Genomic DNA, 21,856 nt, shown 5'->3' on the forward strand with positions numbered 1-21,856 from the left:
ATGGTTAGAGTTTTTTTTTTTTGTGTGCAAATAATGCACTTTGGTGTGGCAAAAAAGATTCATGCACATTTTGTTCACCTGCTGTGATGCATTGGCAGCCCAATCCAGTGTTCTTCCCAGCCCCTTTTAGCCGGACGCACCACCTGGCACTTTTTAGTAACCACCCGGCTGTTTACCTTTTGGTCACAATACAGGGGCCACCACCCGCCTACAGCTTCTTCCCACGCAGCTTAAAAAAAATTTCTAGGGGGAAACCTGCAATCAAAGAATGCCTTAATGGACCACATATTAACACGTATTAATGCATTTCAACAAACCCACTACATAAACGAAGATTGACCCAAAGCAAAACCATTCTCATTTTTTGCAAAGAATATTTGAACTGCAATGTCCGCTGCATGCAAAGACACAACCGTTGCTTCCTAACTTCCTGGACTCTACTAGTCATTTGGCAGCCATTTACACCGCTGAAAGTTTTTGTTGAGAATAAATTTGCACCATATGGGCCACATGTTATCCCTAGGCCCTTAACAATTGTCCACAGATGACAAAAGAGCATCCAAGCCCTTTCAATTCAATGCACCCCAAGGCAACCAAGGTATTTGTGACCTTGTTAAGGGTAAAAATGCATTAGTTTTGCACGTTTGTGTGTTCGGGAACTATTAGAAATAAATGGGGGCATCCAAAATGCATTTTTGTGACATACACGGACAAGGGGAACAGAGCATATGCAAACATTTGATCACCAAGTTTTCTACTACAGAGACAGATGAAAGCCAAGCCACGCTTGGTGCACATTTCGCGATATGGTAAGTAGGCAGAAGCCGTAGGGCTGTGGAATGGCAGCTTCTTGTTTACATCCCACTCTGCAAACACCAATTGCTAAACTGGGCCACTCTCTGCCATTTTCAGCCTTCCTACAGAAATGATCAAAATGCAAAGCTCCAGCTGTTCAATCGTTTCCGCACAGGCACATCTGGAGAACAGCACAGCAACCACTCCCGCACAATGGACCGAGCTGCTGTATCATTAACCAATCGCCACTTTTGTCTGTCGCGATCAACCCCCCTTTCCCCTCCAACACAACATCTATTCAGCCCTATCAAGGGACTATTGATCCTGTTCTGTCCCAGCTCATTAGCTGCCAGGAACACGAACCCGGATTGGAAACCCAATTAATATTTCTACTAGAAGGCGACGCAGCGGTAATTAACAATTCTTTGTCAATAAGTTTGAGGAATAAAACTTTTTACTTTTTTCTGTGCTGATCTGTTTTTTTCAGATCTTAGACCTGTCCATCTACAATAAAGCTTTCCTAATAGAAGCTGCCTTTGCTGGAAATACTTACCTGGCTTCCAAACGTTTCCAGGTTGCAGCCTTTCACCTGCTATGAAGTTACAATGTTGCATGTTTGAATGATAAAATAAACTCGCTGCAGCGTTTGCAGAAACAATGTCTATCTCACAGACCATGGCCCGCTCATTGCCTAGGACTGCTCTATAATTATGTTCAATGCAGAGAGATATAAATACCGGATACAATATTGTAGCAGCATAAAAATAGTAGGACCCTTCCAAGGGATAAAAGGGTTGCGGGTATAAAAATCAAAAGCTACAGTTATACAACTTCAAAGAAACCAGGAAAAAAAATGTAGGCTCAATTCATGAAGCATTACACAAGGATAAGGGTCTTGTGAGTCATTTATAAATCATGGCTGAAAATAACTCACTTTTTCCTTATCCTTTGTGAATGGAACATATATGTGGGGAGTTTTACTACTATTATACTGTATGTATTGAAGGTATTTTTGTTTTTGGATAAGGTAGAAAGAAGTTAAGTCCTTCAAGATTTTGATGCTTTGATGTGTCCCCAGAATAAAAATATTATTACACAGTATTTATATAGTGCCAACATATTACTCCATAGTCATGTCACTAGCTGTCCCTCAAAGGGGCTCACAATCACATAGATGATTCTCTCTCGAGATGAACAGTTATGCTCGTCTTGGGTGAAAATTTGTACAGCAGTCCCCCTATGTTAAATGGCCGACTGAGAATGACCTCATTGTGCATTTCAATGGGAAGAGCACAACTAGGTGAGCTTGCTCTTCTTACCCTCTCCTCTCTCCATAGAACAGATTTGGCTAGACCAGTGTTTCTCAACAAGGGTTCCTCAAGCAACTGGCAAGTTTGGGACTCTCAGGTCAGTGTAAGTGACACCAATGGTATTTTTGGCTATCTGTAAGGGTGACATTCTTCCCAATGGCCAGCAATGTAAGAGGAATTCTTACCACTGACCACACAAATGTACTGTGACCAAGGTAAATATAGAAGGGGATCCCTGAAGATCTTTAAAGATTTGCCCTATGTTAATAAGTTCGAGAAACAATGGGCTAGACCTACACTTTACCCCTAAACAGTTCCAAACAGCGACTAATCCCCCCTAAAACAAATGCAGCGGCAGCTAAACCAACTGCTGCACAATGAATTCACGCGATGAATGTCAACAAGCCACAGAAGTGAATTATGGGTAAGCCACGCAGTCAGTTGCTTAGCCATCTTTCAATTTCCACTTGATACCAGAACATTAATCGGCAGATGAAAAAAAGACAGAGCGAGGACATTTTCACAGGTCCGAAAAAGCTAAAGAAAGTCATTTCTTCACGTTCGTGTTGCCATCCATTTAATTTGGCCTTTTACGTGAAAGAGATTTTAAAAAAAAATAAGTCGGCTGTCTTTGATGAGCTTGTCGAATAACAGAACATCAGTATAAAAAGGACCCATTACTCGCTGCTTTTACAAGACCTTCCCCTAACACAAGAATCCATTACCGAATAAAAATGGATTCCCTGGAGCAACTGCGGCTTTGAAGATTTTTTTTTTTCTTTTTCCGAAATCTCCTTTTAATGCTTCAAATGTTATATTATATTCTGACTCGTACGCACACTTAAAAGAAGGGAATTTAACCTACACCAAGACCTTCTATAAAAAGGATTAACTATTCTAAATCCGGTAAGGGATGTGATCACGCTAACAAATGTAGCTTTTGTAGCCACCTGCGCCGTCCAGCTGATGGGAGTACTCCAGTGGTATCTGTACATAGAACAAGGCACATGGGGTAAGCTCCTTTTACACCCAGAAGTACTAAGCACTTGGTGGAAGGAACAACATAATAAAGCAAGAGGGCAGGGGTAATTAAAGCAGGGCCGGATATAAAGAGGTGCAAACTATGCCATTGCATGAGGGCCATGTACCCAGGTCGGCCACATGGGCCTCCACCGGTAGCCCCAAGTGAGTTCTGCCCATTGTTGGATATGCATTTCACTGAATTAAAGTAAAAGCACTGAATGGCCAGGTTGCTTTAAAACCCAATTCTACTTTGGGTAATAAAGAGATGGATTCTCAGAAGCTCTAATATAATCATTTTCAGCTGCTATGGTGATCCTACCTTTAGTGCTGTACACTGCAGACCTACCCATACACTGGTCCAGTTCCCAGTATTCTCCCCAGAATTTTTTTAAGCCAGGTGGAAAGAAGCTGTATGTGGGTAGTGGCCCTTTTATTGTGACCCAACTTTTTAGTAACCACCAAAATCAGCCGGTTGGTTACTGAAAAGTGCCAGGTGGTGCGCCCAGCTAAAAGGGGCTAGGAAGAACATAGAGTACCCATTGTGTTCCAGGTTCAATGACATCTAACATTAAAAAAACAACTTCCTGTAAGACATGAGTATCAAGGATCTGACCTCTCCAACCCTGAGCTCACTGGAAGATGTTTAAGAGACCTACCTACTGAGAAAAAAAGGTTATAGGAGAATGTGATATAACTGGAATAAAAACAAAGGTGAGTATACAGAGATTGCCATGCAGATGCCATTATCATCCAGGGGTTAAAAAAAAAAAATTAGATGTAGGTGCAAAAAATGTTGCAGCACATTTTTTCGCAGTAGGAAAACTGATGCCCTGTTTATATTTGCACAGTGTGACACCATGAACAGTAATATATGCACCCTGCATTAACGAATCCAAAACCCGAATGGTACCCAGCTGTGCCCTGCCAATGTACATGAAGCAGCTCATGTACAAAAAAATCTGCCTCTGTGCTAAAGCAATAGACACCGATCACTTTAGGACACACCTGTCCTTATAAGCCGAGAGGCCCCAGCATGGCCAGGTAAATTGTTCTAAGCGCTGTGGCCATGATTGGTGCATCTGCAACGTAGCAGTGATATAATGTAACTGTAGACGCACATTCCCCAACCACTCCGAGTATCGGGTATCAATAGGAGATATTTGGCCTCAGGTGAAAATCCGATACACTCATCCAGCCGGCCAGACACTGATAGACGGCCAAGTAATGAATACATCAGCTGCACATCATGGAGTTTACAGGATTTCACATCTTGGGTAACTTTAACCCCTGTATACCAAAAAGGTTAAATTATAAAAACATATGCCCAAAGATAAACAAATGGCTCCATTCATGGCAAGGTATAGGGAGGACAGGGTTTTCTTCCATGTATATGCTTTAATGTTATTTTTAGCAACAATGTTTATTTCTCAGGTCAACAACAATGAATGGAACTGCATAGAGAAAACACAAATCTTTTGTAACATCTCTGCACCAGAACCCTTCCTTGTTTGGTTTTCATCTGTGTCCCTCTGAGATGAGATTTCCTGTCATTTCCTGCTCTGATAGGAAGTAAGGGAAAATCTGTCAAATAGGACAACATTTTTGGTGCTGTAACCCTAAATAAAAAGTGTTTGATTGACTGTGTTCTCCCCAGGCCCTTTTAGCTGGACGTACCACCTGGCCCTTTTCAATACCCACCCGGCTGTTTTGGGGTGGTTACTAAATATTTAGTTCACAATTCAGAGGCCACCAGCCTCTTCCCATCAAGCTTACAAAAACTTTTAGGGAGAATATTAGTAGGAGATACATTTTTCTCCACAGAATTACTTTTTATCTGGGTGGGAAGAAGCTGTAGGTGAGTGGTGGCCCTTGTATTGTGACCAAACATTTCGGTAACCCCCTAAAAACAGCGGGGTGGTTATTGAAAAGTGCCAGGTTGTGAGCCCAGCTAAAAGGGCCTGGGGAGAACACTAGGGTTAGGTTCCCAAGGTTTCACATTCTAATGCACACAGTTGCCATGTGTTTTACACAATACATAGCCACCCGTGTACAAGGTGATCTTGCACAGAAATGAATGAATCGGTGCATTATAGCAATTCAACACATTTAGTGGGAACGTCAATCCAAAAACCAAGCAGCATTCCTGAAAATGACAATCTGAGGAGAAGCCGTGGCCGGTTGCTTTGGACAACATGGGTCATGAGAGACATCCCATTTCAACCAGGCAGCCTCTTTCCAATTTATAGCCCCTCAAAGCATCTGAGAATGAAGCTCCTTTGGAAGAAGATGGAGTTAAAAGTGAGAGGTTTGGCTCCTGACAGCAAAACTATCGCTCGGGCTATAGAGTGATGGAAAAAACACGTTAATAATGGATGCCGATGACAAGCACGCAGGCCGGCGCACACCTCAGATTAGCAGAGTCAGCCAGAGACACAAAGAGGAGAACGTCACGAGAGGTGCTTAATATTTCATAGTACCAGCACAAAAGCAGCCATCACTACACAAAAATCTCTTCCCCCCGGAGTCCGCCAACGCTGCGCCCAGGTTACAACCTGCATCCTTTACAGCTCTATGACTTACACGCCGAGCCACTGTCACCGACACAAAAATCCGCAATGACCGATGCTGGCAACAAACTTAACGGTTCTCGCAAGGCCAAGCTGCATTTCAAGAGTTCGTTGGAAGGTTTCTAAGGAAGAAGAGAGAAAAAGCTGCGAAAAGCTCTGTAGGGTCCCTGATGAAGTTGTGCGGCTAGGTGGGAACATCATTGGCCCAAAATCTGGATTGAAAAAACAAAAAAGGACCATTTACATAATCATCCAGCAGTGTTCTCCCCAGCCACTTTTAGCCAGGTGCACCACCCGGCTGTTTTTGGGTGCTTACTGGAGTTGGGTCACAATACAGGGGCAACCACCCACCTACAATTTCTTCCCACTGACCTTAAAAAAACTATGGACACAGCAACATAATCACTGGGCTGTATATAACCTGTGCACAGAGCAGAGCTGTAGGAGGGGCCCAGTAACCCCACCCACTACAGACTGCCTGCAGGAAACTTCAGGAGGGGGCGGATACAAGACCAGCCACCCTGCACAATGAGCGGGAGCACTGCTCAGATCTGAAAGAAATACACAAAGTACATCAAGACCAAAGAAAGCCTACACATGGCTTGTGCATTTAGTACATATTTGCTAGAGTTCAGCGTTAAATGAACCAGGAAAAGAATCTTTGTGGATGACACTTTTTATTTTTTTTTTTCTTGAATTAGTACAGCAATCGCTCCTATCTTCGTCACGGTGCCTGTAAATTGGAAACAATGAACACAGTAGGACTGGAGAAAAATATTATGTACTGGAACGCTGGAAGAGATGAAAAGTGCCTTTATGGCAGCAGAATCAATAATTAATCCGTCTTCTAGAAGCATCTTCCTAATCAGTCGTCGGGAAACACAATCATTCCGTACCAGAAAGAAATGATGAGCAAGTATCGCTCTTTTCCCCAAACAGCCTGAAATAAAATTTATCTCACCACTATGAGCAATCATATTAGATCATGGCGTACAATTGACCCGAGGCCCAAAGCCAATGTCGGCCTTCGTGCCTGGCAGGGGTTTCTGTAGGGCTGCACTTAAAGTAATAGGCACCAAGCCCACATTTTGAACTGCTGTATATAGGCATTGCGGTACATTGTCATTAATTCTGATTGCAACCCCAATGCATGCATCAGCACACCCCAATCCAAGGATGTGAATTTTGCGGTACTGCACCAACAAATTGCATGCACTTTTTTGGGTTTTGTTACTATCCAATCATGCACGTCCTTGCACTGTATATTGGTGAGTAGATCCACAGGAGATTGCACATTCAGTAGAGCTATATATACACACATACAAAATCTGACATGTGTATAGCAGTTTCCCCAAGTTTTTCCCCAATCTTCCCTGGTGGATTGATGAACGACTGATCGGGAATGACCATTGGCCACCATAAAGTCGGCCAAATGGGGACATGGAAAGCAGTAAAAACCTGATGGGTTTTAAAGCCCCTACCAAGATCTAAAATTAAAGCCTGTTTGGGCAAAAATTCTGCCAGAGTCCTCTAACCCAACCCACATGTGAAAGAAGATATGTAGTCACTAAAATCCACAGTCCAGATGCAAGGGACCCCTAAACCATTGTTGATGACGCACCGATACTAGCATTACCTCTATTATTCCTTACCTTATTATTCTTATTATTCTTCACATTAAGAGGAACTCACCAATGGGCAGCCATAGGCAAAGTCTACGTCATGCAACATGGACACTCAAGTAAGGACCCCGGATGTTGTACAACAGTGGAGGAAGGAAGGTTCAGTCTGGAAGGGCCATGTCATTGATAAACCTAAAGGACCCAATCAAAAGAACTTGAATTTTGCAATACTGGAACATTTGGACATGGAAAGGAAATTTACCCCATACAAGGCCCAGATATTTTTGACGGCGATCCTAGATTCATCTACAATGAATGTGCCGTGTAAACAATCTAAACAAACCACGTGGATAGTTGTACATAACACCTGGAGCTTGAGATCGGACTTCTAGCATCCTTCCAGCAACTCCTTGCAATTGTTGTGTCACAGCAGCTGCCTCGAATTAGTACATTGCTCACATAGAGCGACACGTGGTGCACTCTGTCTATTATGTCGAAAGGCCTGAAGCAATTATTGCTCTAATCGGAATCATCTGCCGGTCCGTAAATACTACCAAACAAACATGAGCGGCTTGGGTGACATCACTGCAAAAATATGTTCCGTCCCGAAGCTCTGGATCCTCAGTCGGGGGAATTCTGGAGACCTCCCCAGTTAAAGTTTGTTTTAAGTTTTGTTTGAAATATTTTAACCCCTGAAAGGGATTAATGGAATGCCTGGGAAAAGGGGGCTCCTGAAGTTTGGGAAAATTGATTAATGCCAAAGATGGCTGCTTAGTAAAAAAAAACACATTTTCAGATTCACTTTAGGATCACTTAGTTCTAACAATAACCCCCTATAAAGTTCCATAAATACCTATTCAACGCGTGACATAAATACCATACTGCTGCCCCAACTGCCCTCTGTGTAAGAGCCTAAGTGGTCATGGGCTGCTTTGAGCACTGTGGATGATTCAGGTCATTAAAGATTGCAAAGACTGTTTTCAATGTGCACAAAACTGAACACATTACAAAGGCATATGGCAAAGCCATTCACCTGTTTTCCAATGCTGCCCTTTAGCAAAAGCAAATTAATGTGCCCAGACCAGCAGATTTCAGGATATTGCTGAGGCACTAATATTCTGCACTTTTTGCAGCATGCCAAAACATATCTGAGGCCGAGGGTTTTTAATCTATTGTGGGGATGGTAACAATCGCAGAGCGCCATTACTCGCTTTCTCAGTAACTTTATCCAATGTTATTTTTAAGACCAGAAACTCACCAACCATTCATCACTTGGGGTGGCTGAACACACACCATGCTGACAACCCCTGGAGGCCCTGAAAAGGTTAGACAGGTGGCGAGCGGGGAAGATCTTCACATATTTTCCCATGGTATGCACAAGAGTTGCTGCAGAAAAAGGTAAGGCAGGTGTTGTGTCTGCCGTGCATGCCGGGGCCAGTCCGTCCCTTCATCCACGTGGGGTGCAAATGATTTGTATAAAGATTTGCTGTATAGCAACGGAAGCCGCACAGCACCTGAGCGGGAAAGATGGCGTGGGCTGATTAACAAAGGAGAGGAGCGGAAGAGATCTCACCTGAGGAAACCCCAAGTGCTTTGTAAACATCCACAATCACAACACTGACATTTCAATATAAGCAGCCCATAATACTTCCCTAATGACCATTAGAAGGCGCCATGTTGAAGCCTAACAGCCAAGCTGATAGGGCATCTGTATTGCAGTGCACCGAACATAAGTGCCATGGCAATAGCACAACAGTGTGTTTCTTCTATGCATTTGGGACAGCGATAACAATAGATGGCAATCCAGCGCACCAACACACAATGTGTGGTCCCGCACAGTATTGTCTGCAGAACTGTTTTGTAAGCTGGGCAGCCCCTGTATTGTGAACCAGCTTTCCAGTAAGTATCCAAAATCAGCCGTGTGGTTACTGAAAAGTGCCAGGTGGTGCGCCCAGCTGAAAGGGGTTTGGGAGATCACTTCTGCACGGTATTATCGATCACATTTGGTCATTCAAATTAGAAGGCTTCTAATTCGATCTAGACCACTTGATCCATGTACAGTCTAAGATGTGGTGGCTGCATTAGTTGCCTTTTAGTGATCCGTAACTGTACTACAGAAAAGCAGCTTTGTCACCTAATTTAGACAACAACCTCCCCCTCTCTTCTTAGGTGTCACTTCGTCACAGCCTGCTACCATAAACTTCATAACTAGAAAGGGAGCAGCAACGGAGCCACACGGTGCTGACCTGGAGTCCCCTAAAGCCATTCCTAGATCCACATATTGATCCAAAATTTGGGTAAATGTCTGCATATTACAACCTGCATGACGGGTCCTAATTTATCAATAACCTAATATTGTCTGACCAACAAAAACAGCCACCATCATTTGTTTTCCAAACAGAAAAACATTGAATTGTTGCCAAACCAGACTAAAAAGCTTTTAATATGGACCGGTTTTGCAGTTCTGTAGGGGTTAGAATAGCCGAGGTCATGTGATGGCCCTCATTTAGCAGCAGGGAGTCTGAAAGAAAAACTGGTTTAAAGAATTCTAAATGAAGGTGGGATTGCAAAAGGAGCAGGGTCAGAAGCCTGGAGGTCACCACCTTCATTCACACAACAAAAAAAGCCGTGTCCTTTCAGGGCACACATGGAAAAGTTTTCAGAGATGGTCACATGGCTTTTCCTGAGCGACCTTTAACCTCCCCCCTCCCTATCTTGGGAAGCTAGTTAATTGCAGAGATTCCCAGCATCCTGCCGTGAAAAGGTAACAAAGAGACATTCCTCGGACACAAAACACCGACACAAACAAAGCTATCAATTGCAAAATAAAAAACTGTCATCTCATGGATAAAATGGCAAAAAAGTGTACCTGTCTGATGATTCTATGGAAGCAACTCGATTTGCTTGGCTTGTGCCAGCAATTTTCAGTCTAATCAGCTTGCCTGGATAAAATGTGCCTAGGCAAGGATGGCATCACATTCCTTTAAAGCAGAGCAACTAAAATCTTGCAAAAAGATGCCTTTGGAAATGATTGGCGCGTCATCCGAGTTTCACAAAACTCCACCGGCATCACACCTGGCAATGCAGGGTCATATAAGGGAGTAAATATTTTTCTTATTCAGGTACATTTTCCACCCAAGAAAACCAGCAATACACTACAAGGTAACAAGGCTAATTCATTAAACTAAAACACTGAACCAATCAAGAAAAAAAGAAAATCAATCACAATGATCACATTCACAATCATTTTTTTTTTTTTTGGACAATGTTGGTCAAGTAAGGCAATTTTGTCATGATGGATATAATCAATATCTCCCATGCTGTTTCCCACCTCTTAGATTGTAAGCTCTTCTGGGCAGGGTCCTCACCTCCTCCTGTGTCACTGTCTTTCATTTGCAACCCCTATTTATTGTACAGCGTAGTGTAATATGTTGACGCTATAAAAATACTGTGTAATGATAAATAATAATATCTTGGCAAAAATTACACATGATAAACTAGTGAAACAGATGGTAATATCAATCTATAATATCATAGAGAGAAATTTGTGTATCCTTAGCATAAACGTAGGTAATATAGAAAGTGGAGGGGGCTCAGTGGTTAGCACTCTGGCCTTTGCAGCGCTGGGTCCCATGTTCCATTTTCGGCCAAGGCACTATCTGCAAGTATCTGCTTTCATTCCAGATTATTATTATTATTATTATTATTATTAAACAATATTTATATAGCGCCAACATATTACACAGCGCTGTACATTAGATAGGTTGCAAATGACAGACAAGATACAGACAGTGACACAGGAGGAGGAGAGGACCCTGCCCCGAAGAGCTTTCCAGGTCCAGAATTGCTCAACAAGCAAGCAAAAGGTTCGACCTGTGGATGAATGCAACAGTTAGGGGTCATAGGGAAATCATAAACTCAGAGACAGTTTCACTTGGGGTCATTTCTCCTTTTCTTTTTTTTTTTACATTTATTCCCATTCTGCACAATCCTTGCCATAGAATAATCCTTAATAAAAGAACCTTGGACACTTTTTTTCCTTTCCGGTATACTATACGAAAATGTATAATGTATAGGGCAACATATGTTGCTGCGGCAGCGAGGACGCCGTCTAATGACGGGAAAACAATTTCAGTCTATAGATGTCTGGGATGTTAAGCAGCCTCTCACCCAGCACTCAGCAGAGCGATGATGTGTGTATGATATTAACTATTCATAGCTGTATTCAATAAGATTTCCCCCGCAGGCCCGAACGCCGACAATCCACTCGCTGGAACAGGGCTTAATGCTATCGCGCACACCAAGAGTCCCCTGGTTAGACCCCGAGGCCTGGCAATGAATAAGTTAAATAATACAGTGCCTGTGTGGTCTCCATCACGGACGTTCAATATGATGGGGGAGAAAAAAATTATTTTTATTTGGAGCAATGGCAAGGAACGTGGAGGTAGATGATCCCTAACTGGGGTTGATACAGGACATTTCTCAGGAAGGGATTTAGATGGTGACAACAGTGGACTGGGTATATGAACCAAACTTCCCCAAGTCCAATGCAAGCCTTAATGCAGAGGAGACCGCAAATCAACGAAAGATGTGGAAGTGCCACTATGCAGGTAGTAAATCTAATACAGGTTATTACTCAAAAGGACATAATCACTTGTTTGCATGGAACTCAAGCTAAACTGCCGATTGCATTTTCTGTCCTACTTCTGTCCAATTTTCTGTCCAATACCTGCCTTGTAAAAGGTCAAAAGGAATCACAAAGTACAGGAAAACATGGGTCCCTTAGGGGTAGGGGGTAACAAAATGGTACTGCCCACCAAGGGCCAATCTGATACTTAAGTAATAAAACAGTAAATGGATTAACCCAATCAATTTAGGACTAATCATTTTAAGGATTTGCAGCATGATGAGAGGTCACTGAAACAAATGCCGCTGCAGAGTCTCTTGGGGATTTAGCTTGTCAATTAATAATGTACTTAACATGCAAGTGAAAACAATGACATAGCAGTAAAGCAATGGCCATCATTTTTATTGGTGATGGTTTCATATGTACACGGATTGCTTTAAAGAGAAACATTAGATATGGCCATGGAATGTATTTTATGTTATGTCACCGTTGTATCCAAAAGCCATGTCAATGCTGCTGAGTGCTGCCATCTTGGAAGACACTCAAAAAAAGCACTGCAAAAAAGCATTTACAAAAAATAGGAACTATAGGCTGGTTTCTTTTTAAAACTTGACCAACGCCAACTGCATTTCCTTATTAAGAACAGAGAGTCCTTTTAACCAATGACATCAGTGTGGCCCCCAGCCCTTTTAGCTGGGCTCACCACCCGAAACTTTTCAGCAACTATCCAGCTGTTTTTCGGTGGTTACTGAAAAGTTGGATCACAGTTAAAGCTTTCTCCCACCCACCTTAAAAACAATTCTGGGGAGAATACTGGACATGCTTGGTCAAAGAGGTCTCCACTTACCCCTAAAAAGCTACCATAAGAGGTGCTCCTCTATACCCCGAATACTCACCCCTTTACCGAAAATTAGGTTTTTATTGCCTTCTTTAGTAAATAACAAATGCATTGCATTGAGGGGGAGTGCGACATCATCATTTGGCTTTCATATCGAAATGCTGGTGCGGGTCTCACAAATGGAGTCCCCAAGACGTGATTAAGCTCACAAGCGTTGGCCCAAAACTGAACAGTCACAAGGGGTGGATGAACCCTTTAAGAGCCTTCCATGCACGAGTTTATAAAGAACTTAGCTGCCATGGAAACACAAAGTTTTTTTTAACAGAGGAATGCATTAACGATTTAACTCGACGATCGCCAACTGCTCATTAAGAACAACGGAGTGTCCTTCTAACCAATGACTTAACCGGGGACAACTTATAGGGCGATCAAGAAGCAGGTGCCATGGCACAAAGTGAGTGTAGCTTAAAAGAGGGCTTATGGAACTTTTGGAAAAGAAGGATCCTTACCTTTTTATATTGAGCCTAAAGAGTTGAAAAAAAAGAAGAGATGCCCAGTGCTTTCCTGTGATTTCAACCCAAAACCAGGCCTGACTGCAGCGCAGTGGTCCGTGTGCGTGCCGTCTCTCAGCACCGAGGGTCCCTGCCAATCATGTCCACCGCTGGGAATATTTACATGAAGCATGTCCCTGGTCATTCAGCCTTGTTGACTTTTCAAGACCTCTCTCATCATCCATCCCAGATTTTATCTCCGGGCTCCCCAGGGGACACAAGAGCCTCTATTCAAAATCTACCCAAACAAGTCTACCAGGTCATCTAAATCCATAACAATAGACCCAACCATCGCCTAACCGCTTTCTAGCTGCCCGACTGGCCCTGCTATGATACAGAGAACCTTGTGCAAAAAGTCACTTTAATCATGACTATGCCTATGTGAACAACACGTGAGTCACATGATCGTCTGGGTGAATGTGCAGAGGAACCGGCTTTGGGAATCTTTAAATTACTGCATATTAGATGGATTTAACCTCTGAATGCTCAGAAAGTGTTAGTCATAATTTTATATTTTTCCTCTTATTGTTCAGGCTTTATGGAAGGCTTAAGGGCCCATCCACATGCACATTTACTTAATGTACCAGGTTTTTATGCATTGAGGTGCCACATTCATTTTTAATGCAATCCATTGCAATCTGATCCTGCCTATTATAAGCATGTGACACACATAGAAGAATACACAGGGCATTGTGATTGGGCTCCAAAAATTCTAGCAGCCTCAGCGACTAACAAACCAATGACTTTAAAAGTATTTGGAGTCGCCAAATGGCAAAAAAAGCAAATCACAGAAAGAAAGAAGTCCTCAACAGCTAACTTGTTACTGATCAGAGATTAAAAAGTATTGAAACCAGATGGGCCAGCAACTGAGATTTTCCAAATAAGGGATCAGCCATGGCAGCTGCGTTACTTCCTTACCAAGTTTTCCTTTGAGGCCAAACTAAAACTCAACTAAATAAATACAACCCCCTCCTTTTTCTGTCCACAGTATAGCAAGGGTCCAATGGTCATTTAGTGCAGTGTTCAACCACTTTTTTTTTTTTTTTTTTTTTTTTAAGCTGAGTGGGAAATTCTAGGTGGGTGGCAGCCCCTGTATTGTGACCCAAGTCTTTAGTAACCACCTATGAACAGCCGGTTGAATATTGAAAAGTGCTGGGTGGTGCACCCAGCTAGGAGGGGCTGGATAGAACTCGGTAAGTGTATACACAGGGAACACAACAGAAAGGGATCAATGAATTTTCCCTCACTCCCCTGGTGTTCTCCAACCATGCTCAGGTATGTGGACATCCTGCACATACAATGATCCTGCACTGTATGCGATGACATTGGCAAGGTGCAGCAACCACATGACTGGCAAAAAGGACAACTTCTCCAATCATCCCAAAACTGATGGATGAGTCTACATGAGCAAGTAATAAGGGGATATTTCTCTACTAAAGGGTTATTGCACCCTTACTATACAGGGGATAGACATTCAAACAACCAAAAGTCGATCGCAGTTCTGCTTTAAAACTGCAGCTAAAGCAAATGCAGAATTCAGTGATGCCGGGTTCATTTGCACAATTCTCACCTCTGTTTTTAAGGGTGCTATAGTTTATTTTTGAAATTGGGCTTGCTAAATTTATAGAGTAGCTTTCAGTAAGATTTTCACAATAACATTCAATGTTAGTGCAGGTAAAACACATAACAAGGAGCTGCATGAAATAAAAAAAGAAAATAAAATATCATCCTTCAACCTCCCCCTATTATAGTAAACTGGCTGCTCTTCCTGCTAAAAGAATTAATACTTTTCAATCCTATAAGTTTGATTTCTCTTTTTTTTTTTTTTTTTTTTTTTTTACTCCTTTTCAGAAGAAAAGATAAAAGGTTGGGTTAGATGGTGGCAAGAAAAAACGGAACGGTAATTATGAGCCATCACATCTGGACAGAGTGAGTCAGGATGGGCATCACCATGGGCCCGCGTCTCCAGCCCGGCAGCAGGAAGCATTTATAGAAAAAAGGTTATTCCACTTATGAGCGGCTCTGGTCAAGGAATCGACTCATTTCTGTGTTTCCTGAACGGAAAAAACAAGATGAAGGTAAACGACCCCACAGGGGCTGACCAGGCACGGACCGTCCCGGGGACAGGCTGCTGCTGATGTGCGATAGCCGAATATAAAAATAAAACCTAATATCAGGTGAAATGCTGCTATGGGGCAAGGGGATTATTAGGGTCACCTCCCATATTGCACTGCCTGGTAGTCAATTCCAAGTTTCCAAACACAACTTTATCTATGACAGGTGTGCTTTAAGACAATAAAATATGGGCCCACTTTAAATTCACCCTGAAGATATAAAATTAGGAAATCACAGAAATGAGACATCAATGCCCTAATTTCAACCCTGGCCTCTTCAAAAGTAGCACAATGGCCCAGAAAATCTGAAAAGGAGATTTGGAATCAGATTTGGACTATGGCACAGAATTGAGGTTGTTTTTTGAAACCACTTGGCAAATCTAGAGACCCCTTTGGGGGTTTTAGCTTTTGCAGCGGCAGGGTATTTTGGGATTTGTAGTGTTGTACCAGTCTTGGTTCACCTTTTGTATAGATCTCAGTGTTACCTTCCTAAAATCCATTACAAACAGCAAGCAAAAAAATTCAAAGCAAATGCAACATGATCACTCGAGCAACCAAAAAAAAAAAGACGGCTAGCGCGGCCCCCTTTATTCACACCCCCTTATAACAGCAGTCCCCGTTCTTGGCAGCTTGGGGTTAAAGGGCAACAGAAAAAAGTCCTTCCTGCGGGCCAGCAGCTGCGACTGTTTAAGCCTGGGGTATCTGGAACCATTTACTGTGGACATGTGGAAAGGTCTTGACAGGGGGGAGTGTAGGCTGGGGGTTGGGGGACTAAAAACTTGTTTGAAAGTGAAAAGGTTAGCCTGCCTACTTCTGCCATGGCTCCATTCACCTATATACAGATCATTCATCTATACAGGGATCACCGGCTTTTATAAATGTCAAAATGCAATATAACAATACACAAAGGGTGAGAAATACACCTACATAAGATGAATTCATATCAAAGAGTGGACAAGATGTACAATGTAGCCGATACAATGTCACCATTGTCTACCTGCTCATTTATTTTCTTTATATACCGCGAATTATTCTGAAAACTGATCATTATCGTCACATCGGTCACTGTCCTAGAGAAGCATACAATCTACTAAACCGCAAGAGTACAGAAACTGGTGCCTCTGCTTTTGGGTAGAACCCAGTTTTTAGTTTTGCAAGACTGGAAAAAAATCCAGAAGATCATAAAATATTGCAGGGACCTTTGCTGTGAACTTTGAACGCAGGACCCCAACACTGCAAGGTGGCTATACTTCCATTACCATTGGGTCATCGTGTTTAACCAGATCCCCCTTCCAAAAGCCTATCCATGGATCTACAGAACCGAACGCAGATTTTTATAAAAGATTATCAACGTTTAAAGTTTTGTTAACTGAATCACTGCCAGTGATAAAAGAGTATCTGTGCGGCAACACAATACTAAAAAAACATCATCTCACTCCTTGGCACTGACTGTGTCTGCATTCTGGTATTGCTACCAGCCACATGTTCTGCAGGATCATAAAATAAGGAGGAGGTACCGCGTCATGATAGAACAGAGTCATTATTGCCAACAATAGGTCAGACCTGCAAATTTGCAAGTGCGTTCATTCTTAGGCAGGCTTTCCATTCACAGAGACGCCAATGCTTATACCGGCGTACAAGACAAAAATGCGAAGGCGCCACAGCACTCACCTTTATGGTCTGCAGCTGGGAATATCCAATTGGTTGCTATAGGTTTCTGCAAATCATACCCCATCATTGCAATTTGCATTAATTCAGTGCATAAGCTGAGGTTATATACTGTATATTACAACTGCACCCTTTACTGCTTTGCATACAGGTAGTGGTTCTAATAATTCTGGGGTACATAATACATCTCACATTATGAGAAATTAATCAGGCTCTCTGACAATACTAGGGTCCATTACCACATAGCTGCCCTGGCTTCCTTTCAACACCGGTGTGCAAAATATATAACTGTCCTGGATATAATAAAACATTGCAATGCCCCCCCATCATAAACCAGGATGCATTTTACAACACTGCAAAGGTTTCCTTACAATCAGGTGCAAAATTAAAACATTGCAATGGCTGTTTTATAGTCTGGGGTGCCTAATACCACAATGCAAGGATTGCTGGTATCAAGGTGTATATAAAACATTGCAAAGACTCCCTAATAGCACCGGGGTGCAGAATACCCGAGTAAAAGATTTCCGACAAAGGGATGCAGAATAATACGTTGCGAAGGTTTCATAGGACAACATTGCAAAGGCTTCCTAGTAATAACGTGTATAATATATTCCAAAGGATCCATATTATTGCTGGGGTGGATAATACCCCAGGGCAATTGCTCCTCAGTTCTGGGGTGGATAATACCCCAGTGCAAGAAGCTGCCTGACAATGAGATGAAGAATAAAACACTTATGAAACTCCAGGGCGCATCGCACAACATTGCAAGGGCTAATAATGATGTATGTATGATACATTCATGAGATCACCATACACATGATACAAACACTCCCCTATAACTCTGGGGTGCCTAAATACCCCAAAACAAACGCTCCCTTATAACTCTTGGTTACATAATACCTTGGTACAATGGCTTTCTAAATCAGGGGTGCACGGAAGAACATTGCAAAGGCTTCCTAATATTGGTATGTGTAGAACACATTGCAAAGAATCCCAATAACTCTGGGGTGCCTAAATAACCCAAAACAAAGGCTTCCTTATAACTCTGGGGTGCATTTTACCCCAGTGTAATGGCTTCCTAAACCAGGGGTGCATTTTATCATAATGTCAAAGCTCCCTAACACTGGGTTAAACAAATCCCACCTTTGAAAGGTTCTCTAATAACAATGGAATACACAACAATGCTCCCCAAGCTTCCCAACACAAAACAACCCCAAGCTCCGTAATAACACAGGGGTGCATAATACACAACTTCATATTGAAGGCACTCAGACCTCACCTCAACTGCGCAGGTCATGTTCACTACACACAATCGTAAAACCCTCTTCTAGATGCAGCTGAACGTTTTATTGGCTTGAAAACTGACTCTTCTAGGCAAGGAAATCTGGCAAATAGTTGTTTTGTGATCAGTAAAAAAAAAAATATGAGTAAAAGCTTAACCTCAAACTCACCCTAAAAAAAGCAGAAGGCTAGGCTGGAGGTAAATGTGAAATGAAGCATCCTTGGCAGAAGGGTTAACCTCTGATTTTTCCGGTAAATCCTAATGAAAAGATGAATCCACCTCCAGACCGTCATCCACCTCTCCGCGCAGCGCCCCGGTGAGACCTCTAGAAAGGAGATTCGATTTGTCTATTGCACCTCTGCAAAGGTTGTAATATTTCTAGAAAGCATTGAGCAGTTAGCGAAAGGTGCCATCTACTGCAGGTGCCTAAATACCCAGGGGTAGCCTGGCATTCACCTGGCAGCAGCCGCCGTGTGGATCTCCAACTGTCACAGGCTATGGTTTCAACGGCACAGAAAGCATTTTTTCGCCCACCAGACTCCTCACCGAATCACCTTCATCCTCTTTTTTTTGTGCTTTGATTTCTTTATTTTCGCAGTCTCCAATCTCAACGCAATCTCCAGGGTTACATTACAAGCGACGCACGCCGCTACCTGACCCTCTCCCAACCGGAGAAGCTCGTTCTGTCCAATCCAAAGCCATTTGTCTCCCGGTACTTCTCAACACTGCAGTGGTAAAGGAGCTGAATAGAGAGAGAGAGAAAAAAAATCCTCCCAATTCAAGCCACAGATACTTAACCCTTGTGCTGCCGCAGTACGCTGCGGGGGGCTCGCCGGCAGCCAACGTGTTAAGGTGCCCAAAAACAATTAAAAATAATAAACACGCCAATGATCCATACGCTAAGGTGATTACAACAGTTTGGCCAATGCAATCAAACAAGGATAGGGTGGGGGGGTGTTAGGATTTTGGCTTCCACAACTCGGATAACCTGATCCTATAGGAATGCGATATAAACTAGCGTGGAGGCACTACTGCCATCAGCTAACGACCGGTCGTACAAAGAACTAGGTGAACGCGCTGGAAATAAAAGGCGAAATGATTACAGATGGACATGACATTTTTGTTTTATAGATCACAAATAAACAGTAACTTGGGCACTTTGTAATAGGGAAGGGGTATCTATGGCATTTTGGAAATTCTGCCTTTCCTGCCTGCAGAGAGGGAACATCAGCAATAGAACCACATCCCTGACACACAAAATGCAACACAGAGCGCAGTGCAGCCTCTCCCAGCTCCTGCAGCATGGCATGGACTGAAAGGGGTACTGGAAGGGGCTGCCTTCACTGGGAGCATGCTGGCATATCAGATCTAAGCAATAAAAAATTAATTTTTATATGATCCCAGTGCAAGGCATGGGCAGCAGCCTAGGTTAGTAGTCTGTACAGTGCTCTGTGCCCCAGTATACAGGGCAGGATCCAGGCTGGTGAATGAGATCTGCATCCCTCACCCCCTCTCTTTCCTGCTGCCAGCCTTCCACACCCCTCGGGCGCTGAGATCCAAGGAAGCCCGGGCACAGCAAGCCCATCTCTCCGCAGATCGGGCTCGTTCCAGCATATCCGATGGGAAAAGTTAGGTAAAGAAGGGGCTACTCACTGCGACACCGAGCCATGGCTCCCCGACTTCCCGGCTCCTGGTTGTAGCAGCTCAGCATGAATGGGATGGAATGCAGCGCAGGGTTCCACTGGAACTCCAGCCTCGATCTCACTTCCCACGGCGCTGCCTTCCCATCGCTAGCCGCCAGAGGGCGCGCCGGGCCAATGGAGGAGAAGGAGGAGGGGCCATACCGGGGAAAGGGGAGGGATTTTACATTAACCTCTTAGTGACCGGTCAAAAGTAAATCTGGGAACATTTGCAGCCTTTTAGTGAGCACGTGATTGGTGCCGACTTTTTAGGGAAGAGCAGGCTGAGGATGAACCATGGCAGTGTGATAAGCTTTGGAACTGGGGGGGGACACATGTGGGGCAAAAAACCTGACAGGTCCCAACTATCTATTACACTAAAATAAACAATATTAAAATAGGTATTTTTACAGATATTTAAAAGCACAAATAAAGGCAGGGGTTATTTTATTTATTTTTTTTGCAAGACAGAAGCCCCAAAAATACAAGGGTCTTTGTTTTAATTTTCAACTGAAACAAAGCTGATCAAATTATTATGATTATTATTATTATTAATAAACAGGATTTTTATAACACCAACATATTACGCAGGGCTGTACATTAAATAGAGGTTGCAGATGACATCTGAATAATGAAAAATGAAATGAAAATAAAAAAATGCTGTAATGCATTATTTTATTCCATTTATTATAAAATGTATTTGTTTTGTTAGATTTCTTAGCTTTGTTTCAGCCACTTCCTGTCTACATGCATTGTCCTTGATGGTGACAGCGACAGAACCACCTGCGAATGTGACAGCGTGACAACACGAATCGGCATTTGTGAGACGTTGTCACCCTATAACAGGAAGTGTTTCTAAACACAGGATCCTTTATGGCAGGATCACCAGGGATTCTTTTACTAAAAGTTACAGATTTTTAATAATTCAAATTACTTGGACCTGTAAAGACAGATGCAATGGCCCTGATTTATTAAAGATCTCCAAGGCTGGAGAGGATACACTTTCATCAGTAAAGCTGGATGATCCAGTAAACCTTGATAAATAAATTACTTTTAAGAAATCTATTCCAGTTTTGCTGGATCACCCAGCTTCACTGATGAAAGTGTATCCTCTCAGAGAATTGTCTGCTCACTCTGTCCAAAAAAACAAAATTTCCAAAATCAATGCAGCCGTTAATTGAATGTCATTTTTAATGGACTGGCAGCTTCCAATGTGCAAACCACAGAAAGTTGTAAACAGCAGGAATTGAACCAGCACTTTTCTTTCCCAGAGTGCATTTGGGCCTTGGGAAAAAAAAACACTTGAGCAGCCAATTAAATTGCTTTTCTCCTTGTTTTTTGTTAATGGTAAAAATGAAATCTAACAGCTGATGGATTGCAGTGGTCTCTTGGTAGAAATTCTCCAGACCTCCCTGCTGATTCTACCCAATCGGCAAAGCTCCTGAGTTCCATGCATGTGACTCACACCATGTTAAAATTGACCAATTAGCACTGTCCCATAGAAAACCCCTAGCCAATGTAAGCTACAACCTTCCAATCCATACCTTACACAGGACTTACCTTTTACTTGAATGCAGCTGAGGCAGGGTAAAAGAAAGGTAAAAGTATGCAGCATGGGCTAAATGAACACAGAACCAAAATAAAGAATTCATGAAGAGCTAAAATAGATTAATTAAAATAAATTAGCATTTTTAATTTTGATTGGCTTCTTGCAGTACTTGCTTTCACCACAAGATGTCCTCAATCTTCTGGATCATTGACTGCCAGCTTCATTTACCCA

The 21,856-nt window shown here is 42.7% G+C and overlaps 1 protein-coding gene across 2 annotated transcripts in view; it reads right to left on the reverse strand.

Annotated features, from left to right (window-relative positions):
* PLXNA1 (plexin A1) overlaps positions 1 to 20,162 on the reverse strand; it is a 224,154-nt gene extending 203,992 nt beyond the window's left edge. Inside the window, exon 1 of one of the 2 annotated variants that reach the window (XM_072420537.1) lies at positions 20,051 to 20,162. The gene's annotated coding sequence lies outside the window, so the exon portion shown is untranslated. Of the gene's footprint in view, positions 1 to 18,566; positions 19,281 to 20,050 lie in introns of those variants that run through there. The other variant, XM_072420539.1, reaches the window with a different exon arrangement.
* Positions 20,163 to 21,856: the final 1,694 nt, after the last annotated feature.

This window comes from Pyxicephalus adspersus, chromosome 8, assembly GCF_032062135.1.
Source record: "Pyxicephalus adspersus chromosome 8, UCB_Pads_2.0, whole genome shotgun sequence".
In the NCBI taxonomy this organism is placed as follows: Eukaryota; Metazoa; Chordata; class Amphibia; order Anura; family Pyxicephalidae; genus Pyxicephalus; species Pyxicephalus adspersus.